Raw genomic sequence first — 7,701 nt, 5'->3', positions numbered from 1 at the left:
TAAGACTCTCAGGGAGAAACACAGCAATGTGATATATGCAGTCCAGTGCAGTGAGGAATGCTCTGATCTGTACATTGGAGAAACTAAACAACCACTCCACAGAAGAATGGCTCAGCACAGGAGAGCCACCTCCTCAGGACAAGACTCAGCTGTTCACCTCCACCTCAAAGACAAAGGACACTCCTTTAAAGACAACAATGTCCACATCTTAGACAGAGAGGAAAGATGGTTTGAAAGAGGAGTCAAGGACGCCATCTATGTTAAGCTGGAAAAACCTTCCCTTAACAGAGGTGGTGGCCTCAGACATCATCTTTCTGCCACATACAATGCAGTGATTCCATCCATTCCCAGGAAGTTTGCACATACTCACAGCAAGAACAAAAGGCTGTCAACCAGTCCACCTCCGGCAGTTTCATAGTTGTTAGACAGTCGTTAGACACACCTGGCCCAGTCAGCCAGAACATCACAGGTAAGTATGGAAAAATTTAGTGCTATTGTTTGGGAGTTTTACCCAGACCCACCCACTGAGGTCTGCACCCACATATAAACCATGTTTCCCCACCAAACAGAACTGATGAAGCTGCTTAGATGAGCAGCGAAACATCTTCAAGAAAACTCTACAAGTCCAGACGCCTTGCTTCAATCTTCTCTACGTATGATGACCTGGATGACTGAGAATCTTCATCAACAAGACCAATAAATACATTTTTTCACTAGAACCCTGCCTGGACCTTCCCCCACCTCAACTCCATACATTACAGGCCAGTAGAATGAGTTTGCTCATACAGATACCTGGACTTTACATTGGAGGAAGACCTGTCTTTAAAACGTATAAATATGTTGTATGTCGTATTATTCTGTATTTGACTATGGTCATAATGGCCATATCAGTAGTTTATCTCAAACGCATCCGCATTTCACCTTATGGTTTGCTGCGTTAACAACTTTATGCCGAATTAGGGTGCAGAATGTTTACACGAATATCCTTTGATTTTTTTTTTTCCCCTTCAATAGTCTATAGGCGTCAGGCATTGCGTATGGAGAGGAGGAGCGGGCGGATCAGCTGTCAGTGTGTGTGCATGCATTTATGCGTGTCTGTGGGTGTTTTGTGTGTGTGTTTGATGAGAATGAGAGAGAGAGAGTTGAGCAGAGTTGAATAAACAGAACAGAAATAGTTGTATTTTAAAATCACTTGGGAAAAAAAAACAGCACATTGGTCTGTGTGAACCCTGGCCTGTTTCTTGTGTCATCGAGAATGTGAGTTAATTAACTAAAGAGACCCTCTCCACTGCATCATGGTATCACAGGGCGGCAGTTCTTTTTTTTTTTGTCTTTACTATCGGTGGCTGGTATCGGCAACCTTTAACAAGTACCAATACTTATAAATAAGGCAGGTATCGGTACTCGCCCATTCTGCTATAGCATTGTCTGCCAGTATGATATTTGCATATCAGCTTTTCCTCTAACAGACAAAATGAAAAGGTTCTGTCAGCTGAAGCTCAGCTTTAGTAAGAGAAGAGAAACTGAGGCAAGTGAGGCAAAGAGAAAGAGAGAAGGTTAGGAGAAGAGATACTGTAGCCTATATTAGAAAAGCGTTGAAGAACACAAAATATATATCTCAATCACAAATATTTAAAAAAGATTTATATCATTTTAATCATTTTTTAATGCACAGTGGTAGATGAGATAATTAAGGAGTGACAGCCAGGAGTGGATGTAGCTGCAGATGATGAGAAAAGATAAAATTGATTGTTTGACAACATTAAGAATGTTAAGACCTGATCTGTCCATCCTTTTGTGCTGGTGCACCTAAGGAAAAAAGTTAGACACACCAGTGCAAAAAGTTGTCTAGAGCCCTGTAACATTGTTTTTAAATCTCTCAGACAGCTGCTATAGTTTTAGATCTAACAATGCTCCTTGTACTCTTAAAGCCTGTGGTTTCCTCCTTCAAGTAGGGAGAAGAATAAATGCCAGCATAAATAAATAGCTTGGCTCATGTGCAGTCACACTGACCTTTTAAAAATGTTTTCAAGTGGAAATAGTACTGTTATTATGGCCACTTCTGCACAGCTCCAACAAACGTTTCTTTCTTTATGAGAAATGGTCAAGCTTGTATTTAGTTTCCTATTCGGTATTTCATTAATTCTCTGCAATCTAAAAAAAACAGTGGCTCAGCTTTGCTCTTTTCTCTTTTTTAATAAATGTCAACACTAGTGATTTCAGCATGGTTGGAAAAATCTGCACACAGTCTACACTACAGTGTGTTATAATAAATATAACTAATGCTAGCTCCAGATTGCCCATCCTCAAATGCACTAAATAATATATATAATAATTTGCATAATGCAGATTTTTAAAATATCCAGCCACTGTGTAAAGGATAATGCCCACACACTTATGCCAAAAACCTGACAGCCAATAATCAAAGTAACCATGATGCTCATTAGTGCAGTGCATATAAATATAATACAGCAAGACTCACTACTCAGTAACTGACCTACAGCTCATATAACATATCCTGCAGCATTTTAACAAAATAAATGTTTTTGTATTTGACAAGAGGCAAGAAAAGAGTAAACTATCCTATGATACCATGTTTTCCAGTTTTGAAACAGTGAATGAATATGAATATAACTTTGGTGCTTCAACTGCATCTTTTCAAGAAGATATTCATTGTTAAAGTGTGAATTTTCAACAGACGAGAAAAAAATTGTTCATCTTAATTTACAAAGAGCCAGAGGCATACAAACTAATACTTGCACATCTGAGCAAATCTCCCAGGTGTTCCCTTTATTATGACACCAAAAGTATTCAAATACAGCTTGTGGTTGCTGTGATATACTCTTATTCATTTTGGGCATGCCATTTTCAAGCTGATGCCTTAAAAATAGGCTTGGGGTGGAAAAGGTTAATGGAGGTCAGTTGTCAAGTCCCAGATATGTGTAACACTGAGCAACATGGGTGTCATAGAAAGGTTTGAGGTTGAAAATACTGTGCATTTGTTCTGTGTTAGTTTGTCTTTCATAGGCAAGCTCTGGAAAAGGGCCTAAAAAAATTCAGTCTTCCTGCATTTAGTTTTTGTCAGGAAAAAAAACATTGATAGGAACAATTCTGTTTGGTTTATATAAACGGTAGTGGACTGAGGATAGAGCCCTGAGGCCCTGAGTTCACTAGTGAGTCCACAAAATGTCAAATGTCTGTTTTTGTCTCAGACTGTCTCATTTCTCTTTGCTAAACAGATCCAAAATATAATCTTTGTAAAACAGCATTGTTTGTTGGGAAAGGAAAATTGCATCCCAAAGTTATAAAACAGGATTATCAAAGAAAGAAGTGAGGAAGCAAAAGGTGCACTTCCTAGATGTCGTCTTTTAGCAGCATGTGCATCACTGCCAAAGATGTCACTGTGCCTGACAGCCATACAGCCCACTTCTGCATTATTCTTCTTTCAGTATTCCGTTGGCTTCTTCACCACCAGCTGGATGGATTCATAATCTTCATCTAAAAATGCTAAGTTGATATTTTAAAGAAGTCTATCCTAATTTTTTTTTTTTTTTGGCATCACATGTTCTGTTACTTCCCACCTGCTGTGAAGACAGGAGATTTTGTGTGCATGCATGTGCATGTTGGCTCCCTCCTGCCTATCAAGCTTTAGCAAGGTCAAGTAGAAGACTTTTAACTTGTAACAGGGATTAGATTTAAATCACCTAAACCTCAGTGACCCCTGCCTTCTTTAGCACAGCTTCGTTCAGTTGTTTTTAGTCAGAAACTGTGAATAATTCAGCTGTAGCATAAATAGTGAAGCACCTTCCCAGTGAGCAGGCTGTGGGGTTAAACTGGTTCTAAATGTGAGCCTCTGAAGGTGAGATGCAGTTTTAGTTCAGCAAACACAGATGAGACTAACGTAACACGCAACTCCCTCCAAAGAGCTGTCAACAAGGCTTTGTTGAATGATTCATGCACTTCACTGTCTGCCCTTGCTTTGCAAACAGAATGGATGATGTCTCTGTACAACGTGCTACATCAAGCCCTAGTCATGGGTTGAAACATGCGCTGAACCCCTCAGTTCTCTGGCTTTGCTTCAAACACACATTTAACAGCAGGCAACACCAGAGACTGTCAATAAAGATAAAGGAACATTCATGTGATAGGTTCAGCCACTTTGAAGCACAGACTACCTCAAGGCTGGCCATATAGGAAGGTTGGAGCACCATAGGACACAGGTGTATGTAGTTCATTGGGACTGAGCTACATCTACATACACACCTCTCCCTCACTTTACACAGTTCAGTGTGTGTTCAGAGTGTTGTTTTTTAGTTTTCCTTCAGATCTACTCCACTATAATAGTGATAGCACCATACTGTATTTTTTTCGTTATTTCACAATGGAAAGTAAAAATCATACTTGTCACCATGTGACTTATTTAACTCTCTAGCTATTTTATAAAAAAAAATGTTAACCTTTGAAATTTGTCTCTGGGGTTTTTGTCAGATATGTTGGATATAACAAGGATGCAACTAAGTTTTCAATAATAATAATCAGTATAGAGTCTTAATTCCTGGTTAATCCAATATAAGCCAAGAGGTGCACTGGCAGAAGGCTTTTAATCTAAACAGCGCCTGAATTGACCCCATACACGTGTCATAAAAGGGTTAGTTCTACAAAGACCTAAATCGTTTGTATGCCAAGCTGAAAACATTTCTTCCCCCATAAAAACGAAGAGGTAGAGCCTCAGGAAGTGTGGCTCAGACAAATTAAACAAATTGAAAGACTATTTTCTACTTAGGGAACATCAGAAAAGCAGATTTTGGTTTGGAGTACAGCAGTGAAAATTAATAGATTAATAACAAACACACACAGTTCTGTGATTATGCCCCCAGTTTAAAACAAAAAAAGAGATGTAGCAAGCATTGGGGTTGGGCTCAGAAGCAAGCCTCAGAATCATAGAAACAAGTTGTTATTTGCCATCATAACACTTATTTATTAAAACCTCATGGTAGAATTTCCGCTATCTAACTCTTTAACACAGCTGTAATCCAATATTAACTGCTTTTCCAAGTGGATAATGTTAATGTTATTTCCTCTACTCTCATGCTGAACGTTTGTTCAGTTTATACAGACGACGCTGGAAAAATATTCTGAGTGTGCTGCTGCTTCAGCAGCAGGTGATGTTCAGTAAGAGACAGCTGAGAGGAACAGACAAGTTACAAACACCCAGGTTCTGCTTTAACAGCAGATTTTTTTAACATGAAGTATCTCTGAGGTTATTCTAGAAAATATTCTGGACCGTATTTGACTTTGTTTCGCAATAATAATAACACACTTTTTACATAAACAGAGCATATTTGCTGAGTTAAAGATAAGGATAAAAGAAAACAATTACAGAATAGTGTGATTAATTTGCTAATGGCAATTGTTGGTTGTGATTAACCAGGTAAACTAGTTCCTGGGAAAAACAACAGGAAGGAGCAGTCCTGAAATAAGCTTTGGAAAAGCTTGACACTTATGTGTGAAATACTAAAGATAACACATCCTAAAATAAAGTCTACTTATTCAGGAGGCACCTGATCTGAAATATTCATTGACACATGCACTTTGCCTTCTTTCTGTGTGTACGTTGATTAAAAACTAGTCAGACCGTTGTACACGTGTGTCTGTGCTCAGGTGGGTGCACGTAGCACCAGCCCTGACTTTTTGTTCTGTCTGGAGAGCTAAAGATGAATAGAGAGAACTGTAATCCAAGAGAAGTAATGGAGCATTAAGGGTAAGTAATGGTGAAAGTAATTGTCATCATTCTTATCCCTTTTAGACCCTGTGTTAAAACGGAGATTAAAGATAGGCACCGAAAATAACAAGAATACTTTTAAATAATAGAAGTAGGAAATATATGATGCTATTGTATAACCTGAGTGTAACAATCCAAAATTAGGCTCATTAATGCTGAAAAATTGATGGATCTTTAAAAGCAATGGAGTCAGTCTTCCTTTGAGCAATCCATTTAGAGAAGCAGACAGGCAGAGAGGGGGAGAGTGGAACAGAGAGCCGCTACTTCTGAGAAATGTGAAGCGACAGACAGACTTAGGAGGACGTTTTCTCACTCCGCATTAAAATGTAATCATTGAAGGGCATTTATTCTTGAGTTGTTGATATATTTTAGGACAGTATGCATTTTATTTAGGACCCTTATTGCATTCATGTCTACGTGAATGAAACCAGCCTTTACCCATCTGTTCAGAAACCCATGATGATGAAGTAAGATGTCTCGTTTGGGTTTTCACACCCTTACATCACACTGCCCAAAAGTGTCTCTAGTCTTCTTGAGAAAGTCTCCACAGGCTTTGTGCATACAGTTATTTGTAGGTTATTCCATTGTTCCAGATCCTCGTCAGCTACAGCAGATTCTTTGAGATACATATGAGAAACTGTGAGGTTCAGGTTCCTGTAAAGATTAAGGCTGCAGCCACACAGAGACGAGATTGTTTTTGTTTCAAAAATCAATAAATGTGTGTCCACACGTATCAACACATATCTACTGAAAACGCTGCAGTATATATGCTAGGCCTGTTAGCGGGGCTGCAACATTACCACAGACACACGCCAAAAACAGGAAAGAATACACGATCCATGTGCAGCAAACCCATGCCGCCGTTGTTGTAGTTGTTGTTGTTGCTGGACTGAGCACATGAACCCCCCCCCCCTCGTAAAGGTGGTCTCTTTATTTTGCTAAAAAGGTTTTATTAGCCTTTCTAAACAAAAGTTTTTTTCTTCTGGAGATGTTTTATGCTGCTGTTGTGCAATTTGCAGAAACTGTGGTGCAGTTGTCTGAATAGATGGGTGGCTGGAGTTCACAGCAGTGTTGCTGTGAGCAGTAGGGCTATGAGGGAAGCAGCACTGCTGCTTTCCACTTTATGGGCTCAGGAAACTCTGGCTCTGTTCACAGCTTCAATACTTATCTCCCCTGAACAGGTGTGCGTGTGTGCGTGCGTGTGTGCATGTGTGCGTGCGAGCAAGCGCAGATTTATCTAACTTGTTATTCTCATCATTCAGATTGATGTCCTTGCATCCATAAATGTGGACTGGTGAGTCAGTGCTTTGCCACATTTATAGATTATACATAGGGACTCAATATGTTTGGAGAAACAAACTATGCTGGTAGGCTGCCTGTGTTCTTATCACAATGGGAGTAGAAGCCTGAGCAAAAAGAGAAACAAATTGAGTGGGAGAGTAAAAGGACTGGACTGCACCACACCTGTCAAAAATACAAGCCTCTTGCCTGCTATTGTAACAGCTTTTGCAATTTTCCTCAGTGCACAATGGAGCACTGCACTGTGTCAGGAAAGTCAAGGCGCAGTGGTCTAAAAGGTCTGCCTCTGGAGCAACTTACTTCAGAATTCTGTACAATCACGGCCTCCACTGCTCAGAGAACACTGGCTGTCATGTATTTTTCTCCTGCTGTCCTCTTCCCTGTGTGACGTTTAATTGAATACAGTGGTGAATATAAGTGATCTGGTAGCTATTTAAGGACGTACTAATTCAATTCAATTCAATTCAATTCAGTTTTATTTATATAGCGCATATTACAATCAGACATTGTCTCAAAGCGCTTCACAGGAACCCCCCTAAGAGCACTGTGGCAAGGAAAAACTCCCTTTAAGAGGAAGAAACCTTGAGCAGGACCCGTCGACTTAAGGGGGAACCAGTCCT

The sequence above is a fragment of the Parambassis ranga genome, chromosome 4 (assembly GCF_900634625.1).
Source record: "Parambassis ranga chromosome 4, fParRan2.1, whole genome shotgun sequence".
In the NCBI taxonomy this organism is placed as follows: Eukaryota; Metazoa; Chordata; class Actinopteri; family Ambassidae; genus Parambassis; species Parambassis ranga.
This window is presented reverse-complemented; position numbering follows the sequence as displayed.